The following is a 16,624-nucleotide window of genomic DNA, read 5'->3' on the forward strand; positions in this document are numbered from 1 at the left end:
ACAAAAGGGTTGGAGCTAATGGTTCACTACTGCTGCACTGTACAGTTGCTCACAAAGTACATTAGAATTGATTATTATTGATGATTACCTCATAACATCAAAACAAAATTTTATAAACAAAAAGTGCTAAAGCAAACAAAACAAAATAAATTTTTAAGTACTACAGCAAAAGAGAGAGAGAGAGAGAGAGAGAGAGAGAAAAGACAAAATACCTAGTAGCTATATATACATCAGCTTTTTTTTCGCTTTTTGTCTGCAAATACATGACACATTTTTCCAAAAAGCCACTCTCAAAAAGTACAAAGAGTTTGGCTTCTTTAAAGTGCTACATCATCTCTGGCTTGAGAATCACCTATGGCTTTAAAAGGTCCTTTAGTACAACCCTGGCAGAATGGCCTGGGGACACTGGCAATGGTGTAAAGGTGGGCATGACATCTGCGAAGGGTTTCAAGAGAAGATGCCCAGGTCCACTAGGACCAAGTCCAGCTAGGTGAATAAGTGGCTCTGAATTCTGCTGCATCTTTACAACTTCCCGGCACCTTTGCACCTTGCTTTCTTCTTCTTGGTGAATCTAGAGTTCCATGGCACAAGCAGAAAGTTTGGGTGGTAGAACAGTCGGATGAGATTCCATTTCCAGAAATTTAACAAAAAGTTCTGAAAAAGAACTCTTCCACACAGATTGCTGACTTGGTATCAAAGGTGTGTTGGGGACAGATTTGGATCCTCCTCCACGCCAACCAGGCATCCACTTGGTAACACCACTGTAACCTTCATTCAACAACTGCTCCATTTCCTCCTTTTGAATGTCCAGGATCCTTCTGATTAACTGTAGCACTTCACGATGCTTACTTGTTGGTGTGCGGAAACGACGGATAAAAAGGTTTCTCAGGAGGCCTTTGTCCACTTTTCCTTCTGTGCCGATTGTCATGTTCATCAATTTCTTTTGTGTATCGTCCAGCATTTCTTGCAGGAGCTCACTTTGGTTTGTAAGTTCTCCAGTCTGTTCTTCCTTGAGATCTAACTGTCTCGTAAATCTGGGTGCTGAATTCAACACAACATGTGCTTCATCCGAATGTTCCTGGGGTAATAATAATACTTCTCCTTCGACTTTTTCTGCCTTTTCCTTCCGATCAGCTATATATTTTTTTTCTTTCTGGAATTCAGTAGAACACATAGCTTTTTCTTCTTGTTGGAAATGCTCTCAAACCATTTGCAGGTTAGTTAATGACAGGGCAGACTGCTTTACTCCTTCCTGAAAGAGCAAAAACTGCAGTGCCTTCTCATCTCTCTTTGGGAGAGGATCCTCAACTGTTCCTGTGGGGACTCTATCTGCACATTGGTTTGATGATTTGTAGTCGAAGATGAAACTAGCTTTTTCTCCAACAGGGTGACCTTCTTTTTCAGTTCAATCTCCCTTTTTTCCATAGCCAAAATTTCCCAGGTGTAAGAATCTTCTGATTCTAAAAGATGGCTGCATAGTCTCTCTAACCCCTGGTGTAAGCGTAATTCTTTGTCATGTAAGTGTTGAACCTCATGCTGTTGGGTACTGTTTTCCATCTATTTTTGCTTCAGACACAAGATGACTTGATCTGTCTCTTGCTGAATCATAATTGTCTTCTCCTGCATTGATTCAACTGCATTTACAAGATGATTGAACTCCCCAGAATTGTCCTGTTCTTTTTCTTGTAACATTTGCTCAAAGGCAAGAGCTTTCTCCTTCATAGACTCCAACTGCAAGTCTTTTCCTTGCAGCATCACAGAGAACTTCATGTTGGCCTCTTGTAATGCTTGATACTCCATTTCCTTTTCTTTAGATGTTTCTATTTTTTCATTTTCCGCTTTTAGTTTAGAAATGTCCATTTCTAAAATGAATATTCTCTCCTTGAGGTTTTTGGCTGATTGCCTCAATAGTTTGTTTTCATTCACTTTGCTGGTAAAGTCTTCATTTGAAGAAAGTAACTGATCACTTTTGGCTTTGATTAAGAGGTCTTTTTCTTTAAGTAAATTCTGTAAAATACCTTGCTTTGCTTTTAGCTGTTTAATTTCTGAATGTGTTTGTTCGTGTTCTTTCTGCTCTATCTTCGACAAAGCAGCAATTGAATCAGACAACCTGTGATTGTTTTCCTGGAGAGTCTCTGTTGTGACATCTTTTTCTTGTGATTTTCTCAGCTCTTGGACCTCTGCTGACTGGGAGGTAAGTGATGAAGCAGACAAGAGCTGGGGTGAAATACTATCAAGTTTTCCTACAGGAAGGTCCTTGGTGTTGCACAGCTGCCCTAAGCACTGCTGAACCTGGCCTAATTTGGTTTCATTCAGCTCATAGCTTTGAATGGGGCCAGTGTAGTCTGCTTCTAGTTTAAAACTATTTTCAGTGTCAACCAAAACTTGGGCTTCAAGTTGAAGAAGCTCGTCCTGATGTTGGGCTGATTCGTGATGCATATTTTGAACTGTTGTCATTAACTGTTCTTTCCATTCCTCCATTTTTTTTAACTTGCTGTTTTAATTGATTACGATCCTCTAGGAGTTCCTCAAACTGATGGCTATTAACACCTCCCCTCTCATTACCAGTGCCGAAAGTTTGTAAAATTTCCAATAAAGTCTGACATTTCTGACTTAGCACATCTAGTTCAATGTCTTTTTCTCTAATGATACAAGATAAATTCTGCAGAGTTTCTCTAAACATATCTTGATCCCTACTTACGAATTGGGTGGACAATTTTCTATTTTCTTCTTGAAGCTGGATGAGGGCTGCTTCTTTCATAGCAACCAGGTCCTTCATCGTGTGATGTTCTGATTTTAAACAGCTGTTTTCCTTCGCCTTCTCGTTCAAAATGGCTAATACTTGTTCTCTTTCCATAGTGAAGGTCTGCCGTTGCTGCTGAAGGTAAGTAACATCCTAGGTATTTGAAACTGGAGACATTCTAGCCTGAAGAGCTTGTATTTCCACATCTTTCTGCTGGATAATTTGAGTGAGTTTACCAACTTCATCTTTGGACAGCTGATGAATCTGTTTGGTTAAAGATATATTCTTTTCATTTAGAAGTTTTATCTCAAGTTCTCGTTCTTTGATTCCTTTCACTAACGTCTCATTTTCAGTTTTCAATAGGTTGTGTTTTTCACCTCCATTTTCTATATTAAGGCTTTCTTTAACTTTTGCTTCTTGAAAAATATCACAATTCTCTGTTTGAGTGTTGTGTCTGTCTCCAGGCAACTGGGCTTTTCTGCAAATTCTTAATTTCCTCATCTTTTTCTAAAAAAGATGGTTTTCTGCAAATTCTTAATTTCCTCATCTTTTTCTAAAAATAACCTGGTATGAGCAGCATTCATCTGCTCATATTGGTATTTCAATTCATTCATTTCTTTCTTCTGCTCCTGTAAAGACTGAAGTAGGTGCATTTTACCCTTCTTTGATCTTCAATTATCTTCTGATGATGTTTAATTTCCTCTTCTAGATGATTATTAACGATATTCAGTTGAGATACCTCAGATTCTAGTTCTGTAATACTGTAGAGGGTTTTAGCTCTATTCTGCTGTTCCCTAAGTCTTTCCAATTCTTGCAGATGATTTTCTTCTTCTTTCATGGATCCAATCCTTCCGTCCTTTTCTTCTATGGTTTGCCTTAACGTTTCATTTTCTCTTAAGACCTGAGAACACTTATCTAAATCCTTTTGGAGTTCTGAACTTTGTTCTTTGAGTTTGTCAATAAAAACTTCTTTCTCACTTATAAGTTGTATCAATTGCTCCTGTTCTTCTAAACGAGATGCCAAAAGTTCCTTAGTTCCTTTTTGATCAGCAGCCATTTACTCAATATTTTTTGTGAGGCTTGCTATTTCAAAATCTTTCTCTTGATTGAGTTATTTCAATTTCTTGATTACAAGGTCTCCTTTATTTTGTTGTTTGGATAGCTCATCTTTCATCAAAATTATGTGCTTTGTAGCTTCCTGGTTCTGATTGTCCAATTCTTCTAACTCAGCTATCAGCATTTTCTTTTCATTAATACTTTGATTCAGTTCTTGCTCCTTCAACTCCAAGTTAAGTTTTAAGTCATGGAATTGTACATTCAGATTCATGTCTATTGAAGCTGTACTTTTAATTACTTCATATTCACAGCTCAATTTTGACAGTGATATCTGAAGTTCTTCCTTTTCTTGACTCAATAATGACTTCTCTTTTTCTAAAGCTTGAACACGCACATGAAGTTTCAGATTGTCTTCAGCCAGACGGTTATCCTGGTTTAAACTGTTCAGTCTCATTATTTCATTTTCAGCATCAGACAGGGCTTGTTGTAGCCTGAGTACTTCTTCCACACCGATGAACTCTGTGGAAGAATTTTTCCCTTTTTGGCCACAGTTTCACTCTGCTCCATCACAGAAGGCTGCAATTTACTACATTCCAGTTGCAAGTTTTCACACTGCTCAATTATTTGTCCCTTTTCCACACTGAGCTGCTCTTGTTCTCTGTTGGAGACATTTCTGTCATTTTCTGGTGAAGATAATTTTTTATTGATATCTTTTATTTTATCCTGAAGTTCTTTTATCTTTTTCATCCACTAAACTTTTTCAGTTTGTAGAGCCTGAATAGATTTTTGCATCTCACAGGCTGTAACCCCTGAGTTACCTTGTTGTAACTGATTTTCAAGTTCTTCAATTCGTTCTTCATAGTTATGTAATTCCTCTTGATGCCGGCAACTTACCTCTGCCAGTTTCTCTTGATGTGCCTTCTGCAAAACTGACATTTCATGTTGATGATTATTTATGTCCTGACTTTGGTTTTGACTTTTTTTTGACTTTGGTGCTGATAACACCAAGGTCGCAGGTTCATTCCCCATACGGGCCACCAAATGCCACAGTCTGGCTGGGCACAATTCAGGAGCCACTTGTCAAAAGAAACTAACTTTATTTTTAGAACCACACACGCCAAACAAAACAGCTCCTCAGGAAAAACCCTCAGAGCCCAACTGCCACCACCGGCTTCGCACAAGCCACTCTCCCTACCACCAGCCTCTCCACCTCCCACAATCCTCCTGCTCTTGAGGCCGATTGGCTGGGTCGTGTGGGCGAAGCCAAAAAAAGTCCCCCAATGAGCAGCTCCGTGGCCTGAAAGGGCAGGGAAACAGCCCAATGAGCATCACCGCAGAGGAGCCAATCAGAGATGTTGCTGGGGCCACTGTGAGCCAATCATCAGCTGGTAGTCTGAAAGGGCGGGGAAACAGCTCAATGAGCATCTCTAATGAGCATCACCGCAGAGGAGCCAATAAGCTAGATGTTGCTGGGGCCGCTGTGAGCCAATCATCAGCTGGCAGTCTGAAAGTTTGCTGGGGCCCCTTCGGCTGTGGCTCTCAACAAAGTACCTTATTTTGGAGTTTGCAGATTTCACTTGGATCAGAATTACGTGTTCCTTGTGCTTCAGCAATATGCTGCCAGTGGCCGACTTCACTTTCATGTCTCAAAACCTCAGTTGACACATTGTTTATTTATTGTTGTGATGAAATGACATCACTAAAGTCCATGTCATCATCAGGAAAATGTGAAAACTGATGACTGATTCCACAGCTGAATGGAGTTGGTGCAGTGGTTATTGGTATACCACCAGCTCCCGAGTGTACTGATTGAGTAGGTGACTGCAATTTCCACAGGTGATCCTCTAGTACCATCTGTCTTGCTTTAGGTTGGCTGGCTTCTGTCCCTCTCTGTTGCAGTTGATGTCAGTAATGTGCAGATGGATGCTTTATGGGAAGCTCTGATGCTTCTTCATGCTTTTCTTCCAGATCAGTACAGTACTTTGTAAGTCTTCCATCCTTTGATATGAATGAAGATTGCGGAGCTTCAATTTCCTTTCTCCCACAATGAGGTAAACCTGCTTCTACCTCTTCTAAATCCTCCAGAAACGTGTCCCTGGCGAACCTGGAGATATGGCCAGTGCGGGAAGCCAAGCTGCCCCCCACCTGACCCAAGGAGTGGCCCAAGTCAGAGCCTAGGCCTCCAAACCAGGACAACATCGCCACTATCAGTGAGCCATCAGACCTGGTGCTGCTACTATCACCATCCACCTCTCTCCACCAAATGTCCACAAGCGTTGCTGGGGGTCAATTATGACATGAGCACTCAGAATTCTGCGCACTGCAAGGCTCTTGCCAACCTTCGCCTTCTGCCAGGTAACGCAGAGGCCTGGCCTGGGCTTTCACCAGGGACTCGCCACCCGTGGCACAGACTCTCCAAGGGGCCTCTGCTCCTTCCCTCACTTTCCACTGTCCCTCTTGGGTGACTCCTCCCTCAGCGTTAGTGATGTGCCCCAGCAAGGCAGGCTGCTCCTGCCACCTTGGCATGACTGCCCTAACACCCTAGGATTTTCAATATTCATGAAGAAGTCTTTTAGAGTACTGTGACCTGCAAAGCACCACTGATATTATGGTTTCCTACAAATGATTCAATTTGGTGTCATAAAGAAATTTGTATTTATCATTCTGACTAAAGTTATGAATTCATTTCATGACCTTAACATCCCTAACATTATTGAAAATCTGTCTTCTAGATGCTAACTGACTCTCATGGCTGTTACCAATATACTGTGACTCCTTTTGGTCTTGAATAACTTGATTCATTGTTTTGTTTTTTTTTTTCATACTTAGTAATAGCTTTCAAAGCAAGTTCTATACCCCAAATGAGTTTAATGCTTTAATGGAATTATGCCCAGATATTAATCAAGATAACTATAGCAATTCATAGATTATAGTAATTAAAAACTTGCATCTTTGTGGGTAAAAAGGTAAATATAACTAATATTATCTCAACATTTTGTTCCTGAAATGTATTTTTCATAGTATCATTTTAGTAAACTTTTTTTTAAAGGGATCATCTCATATGTATCTACAAAAAAACTTCAATGTTTGGAGGAATTTCCAGATTGATGATCAAAAGAAAATCAAAGAAGGAAGGGTATTCCCAGCCCAGCAGCTTCTATGAACAGAAATAGGTTCTATACCTCAAGCTAAAGTGAAATATGTCAAAGAAAGTTTATGTTGATGAACAGATAAACTCTTATAAATATGTTTCTCATCTTTGAAAGGCAGGGTGACAGAGGAGGTCTAGGATTCCAGAAAACTGCTGACAACCCACAAGCCAAAGACACAAGTTGGGTCAGTGTTCTTTAATAGAACATACGAAGATTTGCCAAAAATGTAACTATTTATTTGTATCATACATTAAATGTCTCAGTGCTAAGAAATATTCCAGAGCAGATATAACTTGCTATTTCAATAAAGAAACTTCTACTGGGCTGGGGATGTGGCTCAAGCGGTAGCGCGCTTGCCTGGCATGCATGCGGCCTGGGTTCGATTCTCAGCACCACATACAAACAAAGATGTTGTGTCCGCCGAAAACTAAAAAATAAATATTAAAAAAAAAATTCTCTCTCTCTCTCTCTCTCTCTCTCTCTCTCCATCTCTCACTCTCTCTTAAAAAAAAAGAAACTTCTACTGAAAGTTTTACTTAGTTCTTATTTAAACTTCTAGAAAATAGATAAAAATTGATCGTATAATTCAAAACTTCCAAAACTTGTTTTAAAATTCCCCAATTTGATATTACTTTATTATGGATTAATGGACCTCCTAATTTTTGACCAGAGTAGCCACCATCTGAAGAACCATTGTGAATATCTTCAAGGGTTCTGGATTTGCCATTTAATCAAAGTCTTGATGTCCTCCAGAAGTGTCCACCAAATGTCCAGATTGCACAGCAAAACTTCTCATCCCAATATCAAGAACTTTATGTGTTGCCTACTTCTTGCCTTGAAGTAAGCAACCTTGAAAAAAACAAAGGGTTTAGTCATGCTAAATGAAATTACTCAAGTTATGGGACATAAGAGGCACATATAGAGCTCATCCTCACTGAATATCATATTTTAAAACTCGTTTTGTAGTACATTAGGCATAAAATTATTTGAACAATATAAAGTCCTGTCTGAATATACATCTTTACTATTCTAACTTGTAGAATTCTTTTTTTTGTTTAGGTGTCGATGGACACAATACCTTTATTTTATTTTTATGTGGTGCTGAGGATCAAACCCAGTGCCTTCCACATGTGAGGCAAGAACTCTACTACTGAGCTACAGCCCCAGCCCTTGTAGAATTTTTTATAGAATAAAAATCCTTTTTTTGAAAAAATAAGAGGTATAAAATGCTATATCATAGGCTCAATTAAAAAATACAATAATCTGATAATAAGAAATGTGCACAGTATCACTACATACTCTATTATAGTCAATAGCACAAATTCTTATTATTAAATAATGGCTTCACATATTATTGAGGGTATTAATAATGAATGAAGTTTTCTAAAAACTTATAATCTACTTTATACTCTGCTATATTTTATATCCATGCTTCAAGTAAATAAATTTTTTTTAAAAATTCACATCATTTGGATCCATATATCTTGGATATCACAACAAGATCACGTAATCACAGTTATGCTACTTTTCATCTTCTAAACAACACTCTTTCCTAACATCTCCACATAACACCATCCTAGGCAAGCTCTTCATCAGTTGTAAAGCTGTGACATGAGACAATGTGCAGCATAATATGTTCTGCCACATATGCTTGGTCTCTCACATATTTAACTAAGCTTTCATCTCTGAAGTACAAAGATAATTATTTCCAGAAGTCACTGAATGGAGCTAGACCCCCATTGGAGGACGTGGGGTGTTAGAGATTTGCTTGACTTTTAGACAGTGAGAAAAAGTGAAAATTTCTAAATAGAAGGATTTGTGAGGTTCTACAAAAAAAATATGTCTTACAGTTTAATTTTTTGTCTTGGAGAATGAGAAATTTCTGACTATATCCAATAAGGGTGGAGTTAAGCATACCATTCAACAGTCATCCCAATGACTTGGAGAGTTCCATGAATATACTAAAAGGGAAAGTAAAAAGCTGTTGTAAAATACTGAAAGCTCCCGGTGGGGCCAAGGTTCTAGATTTTGCAGAGGTGCACCCAGCCTCTTATGAGCAAGAAAAGGTGGATTATAAAAAAAAATGAAAACTAACTTAAAATTTCTTCCACCAATGTTAACATTTCATTATCATCATGCTAAATAAAATGCATCATATAATTGTTGAATTTTCTCTTTAATTAAACAAGTAAAAACAATTCTTATTTGCTTAAAAATGAGCAGATGCTTTCAATTTTGTTACTACCATGTTATAACATTCAGAAATTGCCTTTTTTTCCTTTTTACTCCTTCTAGATGACTTAGCTATGACAAGATGAAAAAAATACTGACAAGTAAGTCTTTTATATGTCTGTGGTAAATAATGACAAAGCTATTTCTTATTCAACAAAAACAAATGCAGTTGATAAACTGATAAACAGCAGGGACATACTTGATTGTTATTCTATTAAAACCATGAAAGTTAGAGCCATTAATTTTTTAAAGTGATGTATTTTCATCAATATTTATCTCAACACTCCCATGTTGTTAACCATTATTTTATAAATATTTTGATTATAATAATTAATTTATTGAATATATAATTTGCAGCAAACACTGCTAAGAACTTTGCTTGCAATGACTATCATTATGGAACATTTCAGAAATACATGAAAATTGAATAGTATAAGAACTCCAATGTCCTTATGGACCCTTATACCCTTGCTTTACAGTTACAAATTTATGGCCAACCTAGTTATATTTATTTCTTGACCATTTCCTCTTTTCTGTATGCTTTTAAGGTAAATTCTAAGCTTTATATGATTTCACTCATAAATATTTCAATATGTAATGTAGAAGATAAGAAATACTTTTTAAAAATAGCATTATTTTATATAATACTCAAAACAACTTCATGAAATTGGTACTATTAATAAATCTATTTCCTAGATGAGAAACCAAAACTTTAAAGGAATGAAGTGTCATGTTTGATGTACCCAAATAGTGTGCCATCTACTAAGGATTCATCTAAATCCAAGAGAAAACTCCTAAGCATTGCATTCGTCTCTAACAATGATAATTTCACTCTCTAGAAATTTTGCTGATTTTTTAATACCTCAATATGACTGGTTCTATATGATAATAAAGAGGAGGTGTGATGGTTAATCTGGATTGCCAACTTTATCTAATTGAGAGATGCCTAGATTAAGAAGCTTCTGGTGATATTGATGAGAATGTTTCCGGAGATAATTCACATGTGAGACAGCAAACTAAAGAGGAAGAACTGTCCTGACGGTGAGAAGCACAGTCTAATAGCTGGTAAAAGCTCCATTCTTCTTAACAGGTGTGTCTATTGTTACTCCCGCCATGCATGATCATTGGTCTCTAGTTCCTTCACTCTTCCAAGGTGGACTGGCAGCAGTGATTCCCTGGGGAGTTTCCTAACTGAGTTCTGTAGCCATATTTATTATTCCCATCTGTCAATGTCCTCCCCAGTAATTCCAAATGGTGCTGTTAAATCATAGTCTCTCACACTGCATGCATTCATTACATTCTGGGGCTTTGGTTTGTTCATCTTTGTATCACATTTACAATTCTAGAAGAGTTCATATTCAAACTTAGTTAAATCAATGAATCAATGCTAAGATTTAAGCAGAACTACAATTCAGATGTAATACTTGGAGATTAACAGCAGAGAGTAACTGGTTATAAAATTTAAAGTGGATGAGCTCCCCAAGAGACATGTGCAGAGAAAAAAGAAAGGAACCTTTAGTAGACTATCTTCTCAATATTGCTCTCAACTCTCCTTGTTAGAATATAAATGCATGAAGATTAAGATCTTCCCATATTCTGTCTACAAGTGTAACCCAAGCACTCACAACATAGTAAGCACTCAATAAATATTTGTTAATATTAATGGACAGCTAACAATATTTGGATGTTGAACAAGAGAAGAAACACTGAGAAAAGTAGTCATAAGATAGGAAGATGGACAAGATCACCTTTTGTGGTAGAGACAAAGGAGAAAAGAATTTCAGTAAGTAGTGTGTAAGTAGAAATTGGGATAGTGATGAACAATTTTAAGATGAAGGAATTCCAGAAGAAACTTCCGGATTTAGTAAATAAAAGAGCATTTACAAGTGTGAATAATATCTATGGCAATGAGCCAAAAAAATCAGATTGCAAAGGGTTGAAAATTAAGTCAATGTTGAGAGAGGTAATGGCATCTAGCATAGACCACCCTTTTGAGAAATTTAAGGCAAATAATACCCAGTGAAAAAGAAGCCTGAGACAGAAAAACTGCAGATAGTTTTAAAACAAGGGGCAAATATCCATTTTTGAAGGATTCGTTAAAAAAAAACTACTGAAAAAGATGAAACAGTGACAAAAAGTGATAGTGGAAAAATTTTTAAAAGCAGACAGTAATGATAAAAAGAGCACAGGTGATTTAGCAGGAGAGAATACAAAAGGAGCTCATGTATAGTACAGTTTCTGTGCATGACTGAAGCTATATCCACGATTACCCATATGTCCCCCTCTGTCTACACATTAATATTATCAACAACATTTATCCTGAGGTTGGATCAAAACCCACTTGACTGTTTTCCACTTGCCTGTGTGCTGAAGTTGCACTACGGCCCATTCATTCGTTCAAAACTATTTTTGAGCTGTCTATGGTGAACCCAACCAGAAGCTGCAGTAGTGAACAAAGCAGACAAAATTTCTTTCTAGAAAGAGAATAAACAGAATAAATAAATCAGATATACAATATATACTGGATTATGATGTGTGCTAAGAAGAGAAAAACAGGAAAGATGTCACGGAGTGTGTGGTCAAGAGTTCCCAAAGGTCTAAGATGTTACCCTATTTGCAAGTGAATCAGTTAACCTTGCATAGTTTCACTGATACTCCCGAGTCAAAGGCAAATAATTTATTATAGCAGGCAGTAGTTCCCCAAGGCTAAATTCCCACAGAGTGATGAGAAGAAGATCTTGTGACATAAAGTGTGTGTGGGAGAGGAATTCTGAACTCAGGGAACCCAAATCCTTTATAATAGACAGTGAACATGCCTGACTTTTCCACCAGAGGGAGACATTATCTTTTATACACTGGAAATAATCATGCTTTTCCTTTGCCCCAGGCAATATTATTCTATAATTCTTTTTCTCCATTGTCTCTACCATAAAGGGTGTTCTAAGGATGTTAGCCATACAAACATCCTTAAAAACACAGTTCAGAAAAAAAAACTATCAGTATTTTGATCACAAGATGTACAAAAACATTAAAGTCACTGAGAATTGTCTCTCAATAATATCAACCCTTCGTAAAAAGGAAGGGTCGCTTCTGGCTTGACTTTTCATATGAATATGTGACTCTGTTCACTACTCTGATTAATCTGAGAGACAGAGGCTAATACTAAATCTTTCCTACTTGTTTCATGCAGCCATTAATTAATAATATACTCCCCTGGTAACTAATCCAATTGTATGTGAGAATTCACTTACTAGTTTGAGAATCAAACCATTCCCTCAAGAAAGGCATTAATTGCCTCAGCACCACATAAAAATAAATAAATAAAATAAAAACATCATGTCCATTTACAACTAAAATTTTTTTTAATTTCTTTTAAATATTTTTTAGTTGTAGATGGACACAATACCTTTATTTATTTATTTTTATATGATGCTAAGCATTGAACCCAGTGCCTCATTAATGCTAGGCAAGTATTCTACCAAACCCAACCCTAAAAATAATAATAATAATAATAATAATTTTTTTAAAAAGGCATTAATCCCTTTTACTGACCTAATCATTTCTTAAAGGCCTCACCTCCTGATATCAGCTTATAGCAATCAAATTTCAACATGGGTATCTGGACAAGTCATAGCAGTATTTATCTCATTCTGAATTTTTTTTTTAAATTTTCCTTAGTAGAATGTAGATAAATTTTTATAGTTTGCATTTTGCCTGAAAGTATCTTAATTTAATCCTCATTTTTAGAAGATATTTTTATAATATGTAATTCTAATTCAGATAATTGTTTTATATAAATATTTAAATAGCTTTCTGGAGTTTTTGTTATGTGCTGTTTGGAGTTTGAAAATTTTTTATTTGATTTGGTTTTTTACTTATTTTTTTTTTCTGTTGAGTAGTCAGCTATTCACATTCTTTTTTCTTTTAATGGCCTTTAAGATTTTCTCTTTCCGTTGTTTTTCAACATGGCTGTGTGTGTGAGTGTGAGAGAGAGACTAAGGATTGAACCCAGTGGCATTATGCCACTGAACTATAGCCCCAACCCTTTTAAAACTGTATTTTGACAAGGTCTCACTAATATTGCTGAGGCTGGCCTCAAATTTGAGGTGCTCTTGTCTTAGCCTCAAGAATATCTGGGATTATAAAAGTACGCCACCAAGTCTTGATCAGCCTTACTTTTTAAATTAACTTTACTTGGGTGTTAGTAGGTGTTAATTTCTCTTTATTTTTTTCCTTTTTGTGCTTCATATAGCTTTTGAACATATTGTTGATATGGTCAATCAGATTTAATATATTCAATCAGTTTGGGAACATTCTCAGTGATTTTCTCTTGAAATGTGACTACTGTTTCATTTTCTTTTTGTTCTTCTTCTGGGATTCCATTATATATATATATTTAGGCTTTTATACCATATCCACTTAGAATTCTTATTTTCTCTTTGGTATTTTTGTTCCTTAGTCTCTCCATGATTCGCTCTGAAATTTTTCTTTGGACTTACATTTCAGTTCATTAATTCTCTCTTCAACCATCTTCACTTAAGGTTTCAATTTTGGTAATTGCACTTTCTGTCCTGGAATTTTAAAAAAATAGAATTCAGTTCTCCACAAACATTTGAAACCTTCTCTGTATGTATTTGAACATAATAAGCAATAACTTTAGATTTGTAGTTCCTGCAAGTCTTTTTCAATTGTTTATTTTTGCTATTTTTTAGCATTGTTGATTTAATTTGTTTTAGTTCATTTTTTAAATTGTTCTCCAAGCATTGTGTTTACAAAATTTCTCCTTAAAATATTCTGGAAGACTTGGAATTAGCTCAGTGGTACAGCAGTTGCCTAGCTTGCTCAAGGGTTTGTGGTTGATCCTCAACACCATAAAAAGTAAGTAAATAAATAAAAAACATTCTAGATAAGAAGATAATACTACAATTTACAGAGAGTATTTGCTTTTTCTGGGAGTACTAGTAAGATTGGGATCATCTCAATCCAATTTAAAATACTGAGATAATTTCAAGATGAACTTTAGTTCCTGCAAGTGTCATACCACGTCCCTCTTACCTTATCTTTATCATCTGAAGGTGATTTTCCTCAGAGTTTCAACCTAGGTAAGGGGATTTCAACTGGGACCCCTTTGGCAGGCTCTGCACTATTTCTGTTCTCTGAGTCAAAAGTACTGCTCACTCTCTCATCTTTCTTCTCGCAAATTAAGGAAACTGCTCTCACAAAACAGGTGAGAGTGGTTACAGATCTGGGCTCAAATTTCTATTTCCTTTATGCTCCAAGATCCTAAACCCATAACTTTCATTAGCAGGTTATCTCTTTCATGCTTTAAATATCATGTGTATTTTTTAAAAATATTTTTTAGTTGTAGTTGGGCACAATACTTTTAATATTTATTTATTTATTTATTTATTTATTTATTTATTTATTTATTTATTTCTATGTGGTGCTGAGGATCAAACCCAGCTCCTCACAGGTGCTGGGAAAGTGCTGTACCACTGAGCCACAACTGCAGCCCCATATCATGTGTATTTTCTCTAACCTTTATTATACATAACAGAGAACTACTTCAGATTTTCTACTCTACTATTTGCTCTTTAATTATCTCCAATTTCTAAAACTGATGTTATTTTTGTTCGTCTTAAGATCAAATTCACTTCATTGCAATGGACATTCATATACCTTTTCTTGAATTTAATCAGAATAAAGTGGAATTCCTGTGGGCTAAGTATCATCTTCAAAGAATTATATATATATTTTGCATCCCTTTAACTTCTCTCTCCATTCAAATTTAATTAAAATATAACTTTAAATCTTTATTTTTTAAAGGATGGGGTGGAGCTCCATGATAGAGTGCTTACTTAGTATGTACAAAGTCCTGGGTTTGATCTCTAGCACTGAAAGAAAAATTTTTTTTTCCAAGTATTTTATCTTTCCTTGAGACAAAGTAGGCATTTTCAGTTGTTTGAAATACCCCAAAGTAGCTCTGGTTTACATCTAGAGATCATGGCATCTCAGTAAAATGTTTGTCAAATACTAACTTGCACAGAAGCTCTAAAGATACTTTTGTCTAAACATCATTCAGTATGAGCAATTTTTAACACAGCTTTTGAAAACGGTAATTGACAGGGTTCTTTTCATGTGTGGTATATATTCTTACTATACTATTATAGCTTATTTCAGCTGATTGTTTTTGTTTGTGCACAGTTATTTTTCTCATTCATTTGCCAGAGAGTGAAATGGTATTTGAAAAGACTGGAGACTATTTATAGCAGATTTCTTGGAGTCTAATGGCGATGCTCACAGACCCTATCTGTGATGCCGTAGATATTCAGAAACTTAATGGACTCAATTTAGAAGAGAAAGAGATAGGATTTGATTAGTCTAGGATTTTTCAGACCTATTTCCCTTAGCTCTTGGCTCCCTTAGCACGCATGCGTATTGAGAGTCAGCTTACGCACCCCAGGTCCATTCATTTGCCTTGCTTTCTGGCAAGGAAGTGTTTCCTCTTCTATAGACAAGGGGACTGCAGTAGCCGTTTCTCTTCATCAGCTCACCCTCCTCAATGAGCAACTCTTGCTCTTGCCCATGTCTTCCCTGATACTGAGAAGCAAGTTTTTAAGACATTGGATAGGAGCCCATGTTTGTGCAAACCTTCAGTATTAAGGCAAATTTTGAATAGTGGATGGCTGATGAAGTTCTACTCTTTTCCTCCACCCTAAAAGGACTGGACTATTAGAAGACTCAGGGACTTCATAAACTGTTGCATTGGAGATATTAACGAAAATGAGAAATCAGCACAACGTCCAGCTCAATAAAATTCTCCCTTGTATTTTATTTCCCTCACCTTTTCCCTCACTCCCACATTTCTGGATTTCACTCCCCAATAAAGTGTTAGTACATCTGCTTTTCCCTTGAGTTCTGTTTCTAGGGAAACTTGGCTAAGATAGGCTATATCAACAACTTAATGAGTATTTATGACTGTGATACTGCAAACTTTGTAGGCCGTTGGTAAACACATGTGCAATAGTGATAAAAGACTCATGCCTACCAAAAGACATTTTGATACAGATGAGCGCCCCACTGAAGTTCAAAACAGTGATATAGTGAGATTTAGTGAGAATTTGCTGTCTACCAGATGCTGTGATAAGTACTTTGCGAGGGTTCTTTCTTCTACTCTTCTCTGTGATCCAATTGGTTGACACTATTATTAATTCAGTTTTTACAAACGAGGAAACTGAAGCTGTCAGTGATTAAAGCTCATCTAGGATCATGAGTTAGTGTCAGAACTGGGATCCAATTCCAGAACTTGTGGTCTTGACCACAAACCATACTACCCGAACAAAGTTTTATTTTTGCTTTTACACTTCTATTTTATTTAGTTTACTGGTCATATCTACCTGGTCTTCTCTTTAACAAAGTTTCTTTTTGAGATTCTTCCAGT

General features: G+C 36.4%; 1 pseudogene; it reads right to left on the minus strand.

Annotated features, from left to right (window-relative positions):
- Window positions 1-352: 352 nt before the first annotated feature.
- LOC143398181 (thyroid receptor-interacting protein 11-like) lies at window positions 353-5,998 on the minus strand (annotated as a pseudogene).
- Window positions 5,999-16,624: the final 10,626 nt, after the last annotated feature.

Source organism: Callospermophilus lateralis, chromosome 4 (genome assembly GCF_048772815.1).
Source record: "Callospermophilus lateralis isolate mCalLat2 chromosome 4, mCalLat2.hap1, whole genome shotgun sequence".
In the NCBI taxonomy this organism is placed as follows: Eukaryota; Metazoa; Chordata; class Mammalia; order Rodentia; family Sciuridae; genus Callospermophilus; species Callospermophilus lateralis.